Source organism: Oncorhynchus gorbuscha, linkage group LG18, assembly GCF_021184085.1.
Source record: "Oncorhynchus gorbuscha isolate QuinsamMale2020 ecotype Even-year linkage group LG18, OgorEven_v1.0, whole genome shotgun sequence".
Lineage (NCBI taxonomy): Eukaryota > Metazoa > Chordata > Actinopteri > Salmoniformes > Salmonidae > Oncorhynchus > Oncorhynchus gorbuscha.
The window spans coordinates 48,015,196-48,032,868 of NC_060190.1; the positions used below are offsets into that span (position 1 = coordinate 48,015,196).

The 17,673-nt window shown below is 43.3% G+C and overlaps 1 pseudogene; it reads right to left on the bottom strand.

The window, feature by feature from the left end:
• Positions 1-15,282, bottom strand: part of LOC124004381 — an 82,938-nt pseudogene extending 67,656 nt beyond the window's left edge.
• Between the last annotated feature and the right edge of the window lie 2,391 nt (positions 15,283-17,673).

A 17,673-nucleotide genomic window follows, 5' to 3' on the forward strand; every position in this document is an offset into this window, starting at 1 on the left:
TTTCTCTGTCGCTGTCGCTGTCTCTCCCTCTCTGTCTCTGTCTCTCTCACTCTCCCCCTCTCTCTCTGTCTCTGTCTCTGTCTTTGTCTCTCCCTCTCTCTGTTTTTTGGGGTTGGGTAAAACCTAAAGGCACCTTACATACCTGTGCTCTGATTGGTGGAGGCCTGGGCCAATCAGAGCAGCCAGTTCATAGCACTTTCTGGGGGTGTTAGAATCAGGAGGCAGACGTTAGCTCGAGTGATAATGCCGCTGTCACTTTTTGCTCTCCCCCCTCTCTGTTTCCCTCTCCCCCTATCTTCCCTCTTTCCTCTGTTTCTGCCATCAGTGGATCTCTCTCTTTCGCTCTTTCTCTCTCTTTTGCTCTATTTAAGGGTTTTTAATCTTCCCTCTTACCCTCTGTTTCTGACAGCACAGTATCATATAATAGTCTGAATTTTCTCAGAGTTTCCCATTTCGAATACTTATTTCTTACTTTGTGTGTGTGTGTGTGTGTGTGTGTGTGTGTGTGTGTGTGTGTGTGTGTGTGTGTGTGTGTGTGTGTGTGTGTGTGTGTGTGTGTGTGTGTGTGTGTGTGTGTGTGTGTGTGTGTGTGTGTGTGTGTGTTCATTTTAGTGTTCATTTTCACACTTTTGCGGTGTCTTTATGCATCCACTCTGAGGGAATTTCATACTGTGTGAAATTGTTAAAAGGTTTCTGTAACTCTATACAGAGTAGAAAACTAACACTGGCTGTGTGAAATTCACTCTACACTGGAGTGAACTAATAGGCATTTCACACTCGCTGTAGTGAACTAATTAGTATTTCACTCTACTTTGTATTGAAATAAAATGCACTCACTCTACTGTATGGTGAATAATCACACAATTTAATGAAATATAATGAAATGGTTTATGGTGTAAAGCCTAAGTTGCACATTTCCCAGGGTGCCTTTTCTATTTGAGGCAATTGTGGATTTAACACCCATAACTTTATTTGTTAGTGACACGGACATGGTTGTTTAATTTTTTCTTTTAATTTTACCAAGTGAGTTCCTAGGCGAATGTTATCATTAAAATGAAACTCTATGACAATATACATTACATATATCATAAGGCCTTTGATGGCCTAGTTTTTTCCTAACTCAGTGGTGTTAGGAAAGTCCTGGTTTACAGTCCACATCAGACCTGCAAGTCACTTTATGTTGTCTTGCAAAGTAATGTGTAATTCCTATTGGAATCCAGACAGTTAGGATATCCAACAATTTTGTATTCACCCATAACCCCCATTCAGAATGACTGTCGGGATAGTGGAACTTGATTAAGGTGACGACCTAAAACATTTAAACTGCAACAACCATTTCAGTAACAGGTGCAATAAATCGAACTAACTGATTGGATTCATTTAGGAAAAAGTATGTCATTAATCATTCTGTGGTTACCATGGCAATTTGAGGTAACCTAGGCAGAGAGCTCTTTAAATATTGTATATATTTTATCGTTTATATGTGTTGTTGTTTTTTCCTTTATTGAATCAACTTTTTTTGTTTTTGATAACTTGTTAATAGATGAACTGAAATATCTGGTGGTGTTCCACAGAATTGCAGGACTGATAATGGCTGGTCAGTTTATAATTCGCTTGGCTAGCTAATATGATCTGAATGATGCTCAACAGCATTGGCTTTTTAGCCTCCTGCCCCAGTTCCTAGAGGGAAGTGTACTGCGGCGTGAGGGGAGGCAGAGGCTCGCTTCATCTAGGGCTTTTCTGTACAATTGCTGAGGTGTGGTGGTCTTACTGCCGCTTTTACAGTCGCCTAAGCATCGCCCAGGTGGGTGCTACATTTCAGTTGTGGATGATCTAGCCTACCAATGGAGGAGGAGCTGAGACTACTGAAGACGATGAGGTGCCCATTGAGGAACATCTGTCTGTCAGATGTCTCTACCTTCCTGCCTGGCTCTACAATCTATGCTCCCTCCTCTCAAGATACATTATTTTATATTTGTTTTGTTAAACTGTTTTTGGTTTATTTTGTTTTTAAAGCGACTTTGATGTTCTACTTGGTATGAAAAGAGTATATAAAATATATATGTATTATTATTTTATCTTTGTGTAGCATAAGATTAATCAATCAATGTACACACAAATACATAGATATTAAAAACAATCCTAAAAAAATCTACATGCAGTAGAGCATGCTGGGAAATATGATAATGCTGGGTGTGGTTTTTACCCTCCACAGTGTAAAACAATAACTCTGGTTATTAACAGCAACAATAGGGGTTATTGTATACCGCTGAGTGTTATTTTCACTCGTATAGAGTGAATTTAACTTCTGAATCAAGACTAGAAATGTAACACTGAAAAATCAACACTGGACAATTTGCTGTGTAGTCATACTGAATGTACATGTAGCGTAGTAGAATTGTGTAGACAGAACAATGGAAAGAAAAGAGAGGTAGAGATGGGATGGTGAATGACAGCTTGAAAGGCTGGTGGAGGGGATGAACGGAGGGGAGGTGAGATTGAGATAAATGCAAACTGATGAGGGATTAAGGGATAAGGTGGAAGGAGGGAGAAAGATGAACTGGTATGGCAGAATTAAAGAAGAGGTTGACAGCGGTGTGACAGGCAGAGGTGCTGGAGATTCATTCCTCTCTATAATTATTGTTCTCTTATGGGAAATACTGACATCAATGTCCTGTCGTCATCAAGTAAATTATTACATTTACGGCATTGTAATACATGCACACCCATTGTGTTCAATCAACCATTTACTTACAAACAATGTTCCCAAATCCCTCACGAATCCACCATCTGACCCCTATTGTGATTCAGCATGGAGTAGTCCATCTCTGAGTCAGACCCTTTCTCACTTTGATGTGGCCAAAACACATCAGTAAAAAATGTCTATAGTCTATAGTGTGTGTGTGTGTGTGTGTGTGTGTGTGTGTGTGTGTGTGTGTGTGTGTGTGTGTGTGTGTGTGTGTGTGTGTGTGTGTGTGTGTGTGTGTGTGTGTGTGTGTGTGTGTGTGTGTGTGTGTGTGTGTGTGTGTGTGTGTGTGTGTGTGTGTGTGTGTGTGTGTGTGTGTGTGTGTGTGTGTGTGTGTGTGTGTGTGTGTGTGTGTGTGTGTGTGTGTGTGTGTGTGTGTGTGTGTGTGTGTGTGTGTGTGTGTGTGTGTGTGTCTGTGTGTGTCTGTGTCTGTGGAGGCTATAGGGTTTCCTTATTAGTAGAGTCAGTTTGAATAATGCAGGTAGGGTTGTTGTTGTGGCCAATGGTCCAGGTGCTAATGGAGCTCTCTGGGCCGAGGGACAGACACTGTACGATTTTAATGGATGTCACCATGAGAGCCTGAAACCATACCTCTGGGCTCAGGTGACAAAGCAGGGAGATTTTTTGTGTGTGTTTGTACTGTGTGTGTGTGTGTGTGCATATCAGTGTGTGTGTGTGGTTTCACAGGAGTTTTAAGTAGGTCTGTGGCGGTCAAAACATTTTCTCAGCAGGTTATTGTCATGCAAAAGACTGCCTGCCTCACGGTAATTTACCGTTAATTAACATAAATATGTTTATCACCTCCACACATACAAGCCAGATACAAGCCGTTGACGTGTGCCTTTGGAACATCAAGATAAAAAAATGTCTAATAAGGGTCTCCCGAGTGGTACAGCCATCTATGGCACTGAATAGCAGTGCTAGAGGCATCACTACAGACCTGGGTTCGATCCCAAGCTGTATCACAACTGTCCGGGTTAGGGGAGGGTTTGGCTGGGGGGGCTTTACTTGGCTCGTCGTGTTCTAGCGACTCCTTGTTGCGGGCCAGGTGCCTGCAGGCTGACCTTGGTCGTCAGTTGAACAGTGTTTCCTCACATTGGTGCTTCTGGGCTAAGTGGGCGGCTGTTAAGAAGCTTGGTTTGGTGGGTCATGTTTCGGGGGAACGTATGACTCTACCTTCGCCTCCCGAGCCCGTTGGGGAGTTGCAGCAACGACACACAAACGAAAACGGGGAGGAAAAAGGGGGTAAAATACAAAAAATATATAATAGTAAATAAAATAATAGTAATAATAAATACATGAAAAAATGTCTAATAAATCTATGTAATATATACCATCACAATAAATCTATTATTTATTTAGGCAGGTTTTTAAAAAAAACATGATATAAAGAAAATGTATTTCAGAAGAACAGAATATGACTAGGCTTACTGCATTGCGCCACACCATAGGCTGCATGCTTGTTCAATAAGCAGACAAGATATGCTTATACACTGTAAGTCCCCTGCATATATTTTATATTATATAGTGGCTATGTTGAGAGTAAAAGTGATCATTTGAAACAGGTCCTATAAACTAGATTTAGAGTTATTTGGCAGGTTTAGTTGAGAATGATAAAAACCTTAGAATGTCTTAGAAATCAAAACATATATGGGCTACATAATATAACTATAGACTATTGATGATTTGAGAAAGTCGCAAAAAAAAGCTTGTGCTCTGTTCCTTCAGCTTTCACATGGGATTGCATATAGAAATGTCTGGATTTATAACAAAATAACAATTATTTCACTCCACACATCAACCACTGTTTCAGGAGCATGCACCCTCTCGCTGCATGACAAGTGATATTCCTGTAGCTAAAGGTAATACGGTGGGGCAAAAAAGTCTTTAGTCAGCCACCAATTGTGCAAGTTCTCCCACTTAAAAAGATGAGAGAGGCCTGTAATTTTCATCATAGGTACACTTCAACTATGACAGACAGAATGAGAAAAAAATCCAGAAAATCACATTGTTAGGATTTTTCATGAATTTATTTGCAAATTATGGTGGAAAATAAGTATTTGGTCACCTTCAAACAAGCAAGATATCTGGCTCTCACAGACCTGTAACTTCTTCTTTAAGAGGTTCCTCTGTCCTCCACTTGTTATTTGTATTAATGGCACCTGGTTGAACTTGCTATCAGTATAAAAGACACCTGTCCACAACCTCAAACAGTCACACTACAAACTCCACTATGGCCAAGACCAAAGAGCTGTCAAAGGACACCAGAAACAAAATTGTAGACCTGCACCAGGCTGGGAAGACTGAATCTGCAATAGGTAAGCAGCTTGGTTTGAAGAAATCAACTGTGGGAGCAATTATTAGGAAATGGAAGACATACAAGACCACTGAAAATCTTCCTCGATCTGGGGCTCCACACAAGATCTCACCATGTGGGGTCAAAATGATCACAAGAACGGTGAGCAAAAATCACAGAACCACACGGGGGGACCTAGTGAATGACCTGCAGAGAGCTGGGACCAAAGTAACAAAGCCTACCATCAGTAACACACTATGCCGCCAGGGACTCAAATCCTGCAGTGCCAGACGTGTCCCCCTGCTTAAACCAGTACATGTCCAGGCCCATCTGAAGTTTGCTAGAGAGTATTTGGATGATCCAGAAGAAGATTGGGAGAATGTCATATGGTCAGATGAAACCAAAATATAACTTTTTGGTAAAAACTCAACTCGTTGTGTTTGGAGGACAAAGAATGCTGAGTTGCATCCAAAGAACACCATACCTACTGTGAAGCATGGGGGTGGAAACATCATGCTTTAGGGCTGTTTTTCTGCAAAGGGACCAGGACGACTGATCCGTGTAAAGGAAAGAATGAATGGGGCCATGTATCGTGAGATTTTGAGTGAAAACCTCCTTCCATCAGCAAGGGCATTGAAGATGAAACGTGGCTGGGTCTTTCAGCATGACAAGGATCCCAAACACATTGCCCGGGCAACAAAGGAGTGGCTTCGTAAGAAGCATTTCAAGGTCCTGGAGTGGCCTAGCCAGTCTCCAGATCTCAACACCATAGAAAATCTTTGGAGGGAGTTGAAAGTCCGTGTTGCCCAGCAACAGCCTCAAAACATCACTGCTCTAGAGGAGATCTGCATGGAGGAATGGGCCAAAATACCAGCAACAGTGTGTGAAAACCTTGTGAAGACTTACAGAAAATGTTGGACGTCTGTCATTGCCAACAAAGGGTATATAACAAAGTATTGAGATAAACTTTTGTTATTGACCAAATACTTATTTTCCACCACAATTTGCAAATAAATAAATTTAAAATCCTACAATGTGATTTTCTGGATTTTCTTTTCTCATTTTGTCTGTCATAGTTGAAGTGTACCTATGATGAAAATTACAGGCCTCTCTCATCTTTTTAAGTGGGAGAACTTGCACAATTGGTGGCTGACTAAATACTTTTTTTGCCCCACTGTATGTCAGCATTTTAATGATGGAAATATGCAAAATACCCTATTACTACACTATTCAAATACAAATGATATCAAATACAAATGATCTATAAGTGTAGACTAAATGAGTAAGACGCCCCACACAGTCAATGAACCAACAGCACAGACTAGGCCTATACGTTTTCTCCCAGACTCGTGGATAGAAAGGTTGGAGCATAGCATAAGGTAACCAGTCCATTCAGTATGCATAATAATAAAGTCCACACTCGAAGGCCATTAGTTCACCTGGATGTCATAAGGTGAATGCACCAATTTGTAAGTCGCTCTGGATAAGAGCGTCTGCTAAATGACTTAAATGTAATGTAAATGTAAATTTTGGAGTATAGGCTAGACCGATTACGTACTTAATTAAGACTTAATTAAAAAAATTTTTTTATGTTTTTTTTGTGTGTAATATGCGTTAGGCTATGTATTATATATCTGCACAATCATTATTTTAAGAACGTTTTTTGTTGTTCGTGCTTGGGTTCATCAAAATCAAATCAAATCAAACCAAATGTATTTGTCACATACACATGGTTAGCAGATGTTAATGCGAGAGTAGCGAAATGCTTGTGCTACTAGTTCCGACAATGCTGTAATAACCAACAAGTAATCTAACTAACAATTCCAAAACAACTACCTTATACACACAAGTGTAAAGGGATAAAGAATATGTACATAAAGATATATGAATGAGTGATGGTACAGAGCGGCATAGGCAAGATGCAGTAGATGGTATCGAGTACAGTATATACATATGAGATGAGTAATGTAGGGTATGTAAACAAAGTGGCATAGTTTAAAGTTGCTAGTGATACATGTATTACATAAAGATGCAGTAGATGATATAGAGTACAGTATATACGTATACATATGAGATGAATAATGTAGGGTATGTAAACATTATATTAAGTAGCATTGTTTAAAGTGGCTAGTAATATATTTGACATCAATTCCCATTATTAAAGTGGCTGGAGTTGAGTCAGTGTGTTGGCAGCAGCCACTCAATGTTAGTGGTGGCTGTTTAACAGTCTGATGGCCTTGAGATAGAAGCTGTTTTTCTGTCTCTCGGTCCCAGCTTTGATGCACCTGTACTGACCTCGCCTTCTGGATGATAGCGGGGTGAACAGGTAGTGGCTCGGGTGGTTATTGTCCTTGATGATCTTTATGGCCTTCCTGTGACATCGGGTGATGTAGGTGTCCTGGAGGGCAGGTAGTTTGCCCCCGGTGATGCGTTGTGCAGACCTCACTACCCTCTGGAGAGCCTTACGTTTGTGGGCGGAGCAGTTGCCGTACCAGGTGGTGATACAGCCCGCCAGAATGCTCTCGATTGTGCATCTGTAGAAGTTTGTGAGTGCTTTTGGTGACAAGCCAAATTTCTTCAGCCTCCTGAGGTTGAAGAGGCGCTGCTGCGCCTTCTTCACGACGCTGTCAGTGTGAGTGGACCAATTCAGTTTGTCTGTGATGTGTACGCCGAGGAACTTAAAACTTGCTACCCTCTCCACTACTGTTCCATCGATGTGGATAGGGGGGTGTTCCCTCTGCTGTTTCCTGAAGTCCACAATCATCTCCTTAGTTTTGTTGATGTTGAGTGTGAGGTTATTTTCCTGACACCACAATCCGTCTGAGGGCCCTCACCTCCTCCCTGTAGGCCGTCTCGTCGTTGTTGGTAATCAAGCCTACCACTGTAGTGTCGTCCACAAACTTGATGATGAGTTAGAGGCGTGCGTGGCCACGCAGTCGTGGGTGAACAGGGAGTACAGGAGAGGGCTCAGAACGCACCCTTGTGGGGCCCCAGTGTTGAGGATCAGCGGAGTGGAGATGTTGTTACCTACCCTCACCACCTGGGGGCGGCCCGTCAGGAAGTCCAGTACCCAGTTGCACAGGGCGGGGTCGAGACCCAGGGTCTCGAGCTTGATGACGAGCTTGGAGGGTACTATGGTGTTAAATGCCGAGCTGTAGTCGATGAACAGCATTCTCACATAGGTATTCCTCTTGTCCAGATGGGTTAGGGCAGTGTGCAGTGTGGTTGAGATTGCATCGTCTGTGGACCTATTTGGGCGGTAAGCAAATTGGATTGGGTCTAGGGTGTCAGGTAGGGTGGAGGTGATATGGTCCTTGACTAGTCTCTCAAAGCACTTCATGATGACGGAAGTGAGTGCTACGGGGCGGTAGTCGTTTAGCTCAGTTACCTTAGCTTTCTTGGGAACAGGAACAATGGTGGCCCTCTTGAAGCATGTGGGAACAGCAGACTGGGATAAGGATTGATTGAATATGTCCGTAAACACACCAGCCAGCTGGTCTGCGCATGCCCTGAGGACGCGTCTGGGGATGCCGTCTGGGCCTGCAGCCTTGCGAGGGTTAACACGTTTAAATGTTTTACTCACCTCGGCTGCAGTGAAGGAGAGTCCGCATGTTTTGGTTGCGGGCCGTGTCAGTGGCATTGTATTGTCCTCAAAGCGAGCAAAAAAGTTATTTAGTCTGCCTGGGAGCAAAACATCCTGGTACGTGACGGGGCTGGTTTTGTTTTTGTAATCCGTGATTGACTGTAGACCCTGCCACATACCTCTTGTGTCTGAGCCGTTGAATTGCGATTCTACTTTCTCTCTATACTGATGCTTAGCTTGTTTGATTGCCTTGTATTCGGTCATGTTTCTGGTCACCTTGCCCTGATTAAAAGCAGTGGTTCACGCTTTCAGTTTCACGCGGATGCTGCCATCAATCCACGTTTTTTTAGTTTGGGAATGTTTTTATCGTTGCTATGGGAACGACATCTTCAACACACGTTCTAATGAACTCGCTCACCGAATCAGCGTATTCATCAATGTTGTTGTTTGACGCAATACGAAACATATCCCAGTCCACGTGATGGAAGCAGTCTTGGAGTGTGGAATCAGATTGGTCGGACCAGCGTTGAACAGACCTCAACGCGGGAGCTTCTTGTTTTAGCTTCTGTCTGTAGGCAGGGAGCAACAAAATGGAGTAGTGGTCAGCTTTTCCGAAAGGAGGGCGGGGGAGGGCCTTATATGCGTTGTGGAAGTTAGAATAGCAATGATCCAAGGTTTTACCAGACCTGGTTGCGCAATCGATATGCTGATACAATTTAGGGAGTCTTGTTTTCAGATTAGCCTTGTTCAAATCCCCAGCTACAATGAATGCAGCCTCAGGATATGTGGTTTCCAGTTTGCAAAGAGTCAAATAAAGTTTGTTCAGAGCCATCGATGTGTCTGCTTGGGGGGGATTATATACGGCTGTGATTATAATCGAAGAGAATTCCCTTGGTAGATAATGTAGGTTTATAGGCTTATGGTTATGCATAAACTCTAATACGTCAATGGGTGTTTTTAATTAATTTAATTAATCTTAGAAAGCGCTGTCCATTTTGTTGTGTTAGGCTTTGTAACAACATTAACAATGCCCATGTCTTCCACTCAGTTTCAACTCGTTGTTGAACTTATTTTTTCAAATTGATGATCACAGTGAGGTGTTTTAACAGCACAATACTGTTTGGATGATAATGGTTTGATGTGATTTTTGATTTCATTTGCGTTGATGTTAGTCAGAGTGGTTAGAGAGACAATAGAGAGTAACAGGCCATTAGGACCTGATGGATGTTAAGCAAGGTGGGTACTACCAACGCATGTCCAGAGTTCACAATAATAGATTACCATGACGTTCACGTGGAATTTGACTGTGGTCATGACTCGTGACTACCGGTGTGGCGCTAAGATTGTTACCGCTACAGCCCTAGTTTTAAGATCGGTGAGAGTGAGAAGTGAGGACTTGGGGTTTTCCGCTGTAAAATAATAAATAGGTTTCAAAAATAGCGACGCGTTGGAGTATCTAGACCCCAGCCTGAATGACTATCTCAGTCCAAAACGTTGTAAATTAAGTACATCTTGTGTCTTTGGTTTCATATAAAGTAATCTAGAGTTGTTCAGGATTACCCAATTAAACCTTTGAAAATGTGTTATTGGATGCCTTGATATGGTTATCTATGTGTGCGTTACTCTTTTTACCATTAGCCTCTCTTTTTACTATCCCTCTCTCCTCACTATATCGCTCTCTCCGATTGCGGTGATAAAAGCCATAACCACGTGGACAAGCTTGTTAAACTCTAATTTTATCCCTGGTCGTAAACAGATGGTTCAGAAGAGCCGGACCAAATCTTAATCAAGACCTCATCTGACAACTAAAGCAACATGGACTTAGGGGTTGACCTAACATAGTAAACGAAAATCCAGGACACACAAATTAGTATGATATGTTATGTTGGGTATGGTATGTATTAATTTGTGGATGTCCATTATCCATTTCGTATGATATGCTAAGAATTACAATTCAAATGATATGTTATGAATTACAATTTGCATGATACACTACATGGCCATAAGTATGTAGACACCTGCTTGTCGAACGTCTCATTCCAAAATCATGGGCATTAATATGGAGTTGGTTCCCCTTTTGCTGCTTCAAAAGCCTCCACTCTTCTGGGAACTAGATGTTTGCTATGGGGACTTGCTTCCATTCAGCCATAATCATTATTGAGGTCGGGCACTGATGTTTGGTGATTCGGCCTGGCTCACAGTCGGCATTCCAATTCATCCCAAAGGTGTTCAATGGGGTCGAGGACAGGCCTTTGTGCAGGCCAGTCAATTTCTTCCACACTAATCTCGACAAACCATTTCTGTATGGACCTCGCTTTGTGCACCGGGACACTGTCATGCTGAAACAGGAAAGGGCCTTCCCCAAACTTTTGCCACAAAGTTGGAAGCACAGAATTGTATAGAATGTCATTGAATGCTGTCACATTAAGATTTCCCTTCACTGGAACTAAGAGGCCTAGCCCGAACCATGAAATACAGCCACAGACCATTATTCCTCCTCCATCAAACTTTACCGTTGGCACTATGCATTCGGCCAGGTAACATTAGCTAGGCTAGGGGTTAAGGTTAGGGTTAAGGTTAGGGTTAGGGTTAGGGGAAGGGAGACCAAAAGTAGTAAGTAGTTGCAAGGTTTCTAATTTGCCAAAATGCTAAAGTTGTCCTTGAGACATTCGCGTTATACAGCCACCGATCCAACACAACCAAACACCCACATTTTTGCCTTTTGTAACCAAACTTAACATATCATACTAATTTGAGTGTCCGGTATTTTTGTTTACTATGACGTCTAGTCTATGAGACCAGGCTGACTAAAGACGTGTAATACAAGTGAACTATCTCCCAAGGCCTGACAACTCCACCACATGTCTTTGATCCAGAATGAGCCAGACCAAAGCTAATGCAACATAAGTCCATCATAGCAATGCCTTTGAACAATACTCTGTCTGACCCACTAAGAATGCCATCAGTGCAATGGGGTTAATACACCGAGTAGGTATTATGAGCAGTGATAGGGCTACGCACCACACCTCAAGTCTAGTGCCACACACACTTGACCCTTGTTTTACCAAGTCAGATGACATATATATTTTACAGCAACGACCTGGGGTTAGTGTGGGGATGATTAGGTCGCTGGGGATGATCCCGAATGGCGCAGTGGTCTAAGGCACGAGATCTCAGTGCAAGAGGCGTCATTACAGTCCCTGGCTCGAATCCAGATTGTATCACATCCGGGCCGTGATTGGGAGTCCCATAGGGCGGTGCACAATTGTCCCAGTGTTACGCGGTATTGGCTAGGGTAGGCCATCATTGTAAATAAGAGTTTGTTCTTAACTGAATTGGCTAGTTAAATAAAGGTTCAATCATTTTATGTTTTTGAAATGTGGCCATGATTGTATGAGTACCAGATTGGGAATTTAGCCAGGACATCAGGGTTAACACCCCTACAATAAGTGCCATGGGATCTTTAGTGACCAGAGAGAGTCAGAACTCCTGTTTTAACATCCCAATCTGAAAGAGAGCACCCGTGCATGACAATGTCCCTTTCACTGCACTGGGATCTATTGAGACTAGAGGGAAGTGTGCCCCCTACTGGACCTCCCGCACCACTTTCAACATCATCTGGTCTCCCATCCAGGGACCAATCCTGCTTAGCTTCAAGAGGAAAGCCAGCAGTGGGATGCAGGGTGGTACACACACAGCATACACACTCATCAACAAACTCACATACATACGGTATTTAAAACAAATATGCATACATCGATTCTTAGTTGAATACGTTCTTGCATACAACACTGCTTCAGCCTATATGGCAATTATCACCAATGGGAACAGCCCTGAGATCACCCTGATGATCCTGTGACCCGGTAGGTGTGTGAAGCAGGTTCATGTCCCAATCTTCCCTCTATACACCATAGCACCTCGCCTCTTATAGAGTAGTAAGCTATTTTTATTGGTTAATCTTTTTTTGTAGGCGAGTGTTAAATAACCGTTCGACTGTAGAGTTTACTCCCCCCTAGTGGTGTGTTTAGACCAGTGTCAGGCTTCTGTGTCACCATGGCACCCCCAGCCCATTTCCTGGGTTATAATAAGAGACAGACAGACAGAGAGACAGGAGGTTTAAATAGGTGTGACCAGATGGAGACCTGAAGTCACTGTAAGTAAATACAGACACAGAGAGCTAAACATATCTGCCTACTGTCCACACACAGTAAATAACACAGGACTAGGACATAACTTCCAAATGACATACCCACATGATGTACTGTGGCATGGGCTTAGCCTGCTCTAAGAGAATGGCGAAACTGTTGAGAACTGCCTGTTCTGCTGAGCACTGTACAAGCTCCTGCTGTGTAGAATGATAACACCAAGTGGCAACAATACTACAGCCAATGCCCTCAGAGTATATTGTGTAGATAGTGTTGGTAAGGCCACAACTTGGGGTTATTGTCATACAGGTGAACACAGTTCTTGACTAGGGTCGGTACACACCAAAACTGAGTTCCGGCACCTAAATATAAACAGTACCTGCACCCAAAATGTGTACCGGTACCTATTTCAGTCCAAGTCAAGCGCTGGGTGTACGGACTGGTGATTCAGCCATACCGAAAGGAGCCTTGTGTGGCGTGCTTCTACAGTAGGTTCTCCTAATTTGCTGTGAATGAGACTACGCTTAATTATGCTATCTCTTTCTCACACACTCTCTCTCCAATGTATCCCTCTCCTTATGCCAAATCTACACATATTGCAGGTGTTCTTGCAGGTGTAGCGAAATGATTGTGTAAAAAAACAAGTGTTTTTGTCATGTCCCTGTGAACCACAGAATCCTCATCTCCCTGACTTGTTGTTAAGGGATGTGTTTCTTAGGTCTATAAGGTGGTCTATCCAAAACAGGTCTATCTCTGTCCGCCTCATTCCCCTCTCTTTACTTTTCTCCCTGCTTCTCTCAATGTGGTGATGAATGTAGAGTCTGCTAGAGAAAGGTGAGAATGAAGGCAGGTGTATTGTGTGGAAGTTCAGCCATAAAGGGTTGCCTATGTCTCATCAAAGATTGACATTCTCAGAAATCACACACAAACAAGCATGCACGAACACACACACAGTCGCACAGTCGCACAGTCGCACACACACTCACACACACACACGCACACACGCACACGCACACGCACACGCACACGCACACGCACACGCACACGCACACGCACACACACACACACACACACACACACACACACACACACACACACACACACACACACACACACACACACACACACACACACACACACACACTAACACTCTACTGTGTAAAACACACACCCGTGAGAAGGCCTGCCACAGTCACCAGACACTTTGAAAAATGACTCACTGCTCACAGATATCTCTCACTCTTGATTCTAAAGACTATAATATGTGCCATAGCTATAGATTTGACCCCATAGCCTCATACATGATGTAAAATTGAAATATTACATTCGCATACCCATACTGTCACAGACAGGCTGTTGCCTGGACCATATTCCTCCAATACAAACTGCCAGACCACATATTGCAAAGTGTCAGTATATTGGTGAATGTACTACTGACAAATAACTGTGTCAGTATATTGGTGAATGTACTACTGACAAATAACTGTGTCAGTATATTGGTGAATGTAGTATTGACAAATTACTGTCTCAGTATTGTGGTGAATGTACTGTAGTATTAAAAAATGACTGTGTCACTTTTTGGTGAATGTAGTATTGAGTTATAACAGTGTCAGTATTGTGGTCATGGTAGTTTTGACAAATAACTGTCTCAGTATTGCGGTGAATGTAGTATTTCAGTAACTTCAGGGGATAGTCAGAACAGCCATTCATTAAGGCAATCTAACCACAGTACCACACTTGGAATTGTTTTTAAATTACCAAGGCTAAGGTCATTACTGTATTTTACACTAAATAGTCTAACAAACCCTAGAAAATGTGACATCATAAAAGTTTTTAGGTAACGCTTGAACTCCTCGCCATAACATTTTATTACGATGTCATAAACATGTCGTAAAGCTTCATAGCATATGTCATAACTTGTCATAACTTGACAAATATAAATGATGGCAATGCTATGACATGTTATGACATGTTTTGTGACATATTGGGATATTTTCTAGCCTTATGACACTGATAATAGTATGCAGTAAATGAAGATTAGTGCATAATAGTGTCAATATTTCCAATATTGAAGTGTTCTTACCTGAGCCCCACATTGGCAGCTCCTCTCCTCCTTGGTTGAATGGATCTAGTACTTCAAAATTGTACAGATTTCCCAGAATTAACCGGTATAAATGAGGAGAGAAAATGTTGTCCTCTTGTTCACAGAGGGATGAGAGTGAAGGAGCGAATCCAAGCAGAGATCCTATAGAATCACACGTAACTGTAGGAGAACATATGAATCACAATACTACAGAGAGCTTACCACATAAAAACAAACACACTCAGAGTGAGTGAGAGAGAAAGGGTGAGTGAGAGAGAGACGTAGAGTGTACGCAGCCACGTGCACACAGTAAAGCAGAGATCAAACACCAGGCTTATTCACACTCTCTCTCCCTCTCTTACCCTCTCTCTCTCTCTCTCTCTCTCTCTCTCTTACCCTCACACTCTCTCCCTCTCTTACCCTCACACTCTCTCTCCCTCTCTTACACTCACACTCTCTCTCTCTCTCTTACCCTCACACTCTCTCTCCCTCTCTTACCCTCACACTCTCTCTCCCTATTTCTGTCTCGCACTCGTTTTGCCGTAACTCTATTCACTTACATTTTCTTTTCCTCCCCTCTCTTACTCCCTTCCCTCTTTTTTATTCTCTCTCTCTCTCTCTCTCTCTCTCTCTCTCTCTCTCTCTCTCTCTCTCTCTCTCTCTCTCTCTCTCTCTCTCTCTCTCTCTCTCTCTCTCTCTCTCTCTCTCTCTCTCTCTCTCTCACAGCTTCCTTTCCTTTACTGTCACTATTTTTCCTCCTCTCTCTCTTCATACCTTCCTTGCTTCCCCACCCCCGGAGAGAGAACGGAACAAGTGCACAAGATTCCAGCAGCTAATTCTGCTTCTTAAGACAGGGAACTTAATATGTGAGGACAACTGTGAGGACGGAGGGAGAGCAAGTGAGGAGGGGGGAGGGAGGGCGGAAGGAGGGAGGGAGGGAGCAGGAACAGAATGAAGGATGGCAAATTCAAAGAAGAGAAGTGGATAGAGGGAAGGGGGGGGGAGTTAAAACTAAGAGTCATTGACATTAGGGAGAGCGAAAGAGGATGGGAGAAGGAAGAGAGGGAGAGGATTTGGAGATAGAAAAGAGAGAGAGAGAGAGAGAGAGAGAGAGAGAGAGAGAGAGAGAGAGAGAGAGAGAGAGAGAGAGAGAGAGAGAGAGAGAGAGAGAGAGAGGGTGTTGAGGGAGTGAGGGAAGCGAGATTGACAGATGAAAGCATAACACAGGGAGAGGAGTGTTTGTTTTGTTTGACTTAGAGATGAATTCACACACTAGTTTTAACTGCCTCCCAAATGAGCTCCTATGTCAGCCACACTAAAAGTTGTGAATGGCTGTGGCTCCATCGGGACCTGTGCATCATAACTAGACTTTACCAACATCCATCGTCACTGTAATTAATTGAACACACCATGGCGAGAGAAGAGGTAATACAAGTACCAGTCCATCTCAATGTTTCCTCTATGGCATCTAAGATTGTCATCTAAGCTTATACAACTCCCCTAGATAATTCCTTGCCCCCACTACCTTAGACTAAAACAGAAGAGTATTTTTAACACTTTCACACCCTGATCTGCTCATCATTTGCACTATTCCTTTTTTGAATGTTATTTTTATGGAATGGTCTGCCTATCCATGTGAGAGACGCAGACTCGGTCTCAACCTTTAAGTCGCTATTGACGACTCATCTCTTCAGTGGGTCATATGATTGAGTGTAGTCTGGCCCTGGAGAGTGAAGGTGAACGGTAAGGCACAGGAGCAACAAACCGCCCTTGCTGTCTCTGCTTGGCCGGTTCCCCTCTTTCCACTGGGATTCTCTGCCTTCCATGCCATCTCTGCCCTCCATGCCGTCCCTATGACGCCCCCCCCCCCCCCTTGGGTTCGTGCCGTGGGGGAGATCTTCGTGGGCTATTCTCAGCCTTGTCTCAGGATTGTAAGTTGGTGGTTGAAGATATCCCTCTAGTGGTGTGGAGGCAGTGCTTTGGCAAAGTGGGTGGGGTTATATCCTACCTGTTTGTCCCTGTCCGGGGGTAGAGTCGGATGTGGACACAGTGTCTCCCAATCCCTCCTGTCTCAGCCTCCAGTATTTATGCTGTAATAGTTTGTGTCGGGGTGCTAGGGTCAGTCTGTTTTATCTGGTGTGTTTCTCCCGTCTTATCTGGTGTCCTGTGGGAATTTAAGTATGCTCTCTCTAATTCTCTCTTTCTCTTTATCTCTCTCTTTTTCTTTCTTTCTTTTTTTCTCTCTTTCTTTCTTTCTCTCGGAGGACATGAGCCCTAGGACCATGCCTCAGGACTACCTGGCCTGATGGCTTCGTGCTGTCCCCAGTCCACCTGGTCGTGCTGCTGCTCCAGTTTAAACTGTTCTGCCTGCGGCTATGGAACCCTGACCTGTTTACCGGACGTGCTGTTTTCAACTCTCTAGAGACAGCAAGAGCAGTAGAGATACTCTGAATGATCGGCTATGAAAAGCCAACTGACATTTACTCCTGAGGTGCTGACCTGTTGCACCCTATACAACCACTGTGATTATTATTATTTGACCCTGCTGGTCATCTATGAACATATGAACACCTTGGCCATGTTCTGTTATAATCGACACCCGGCACAGCCAGAAGAGGACTGGTTACCCCTCATAGCCTGGTTCCTCTCTAGGTTTCTTCCTAGGTTCCGGCCTTTCTAGGGAGTTTTTCCTAGCCACCGTGCACCTGCATTGCCTGGTTCCTCTCTAGGTTTCTTCCTAGGTTCCGGCCTTTCTAGGGAGTTTTTCCTAGCCACCGTGCACCTGCATTGCCTGGTTCCTCTCTAGGTTTCTTCCTAGGT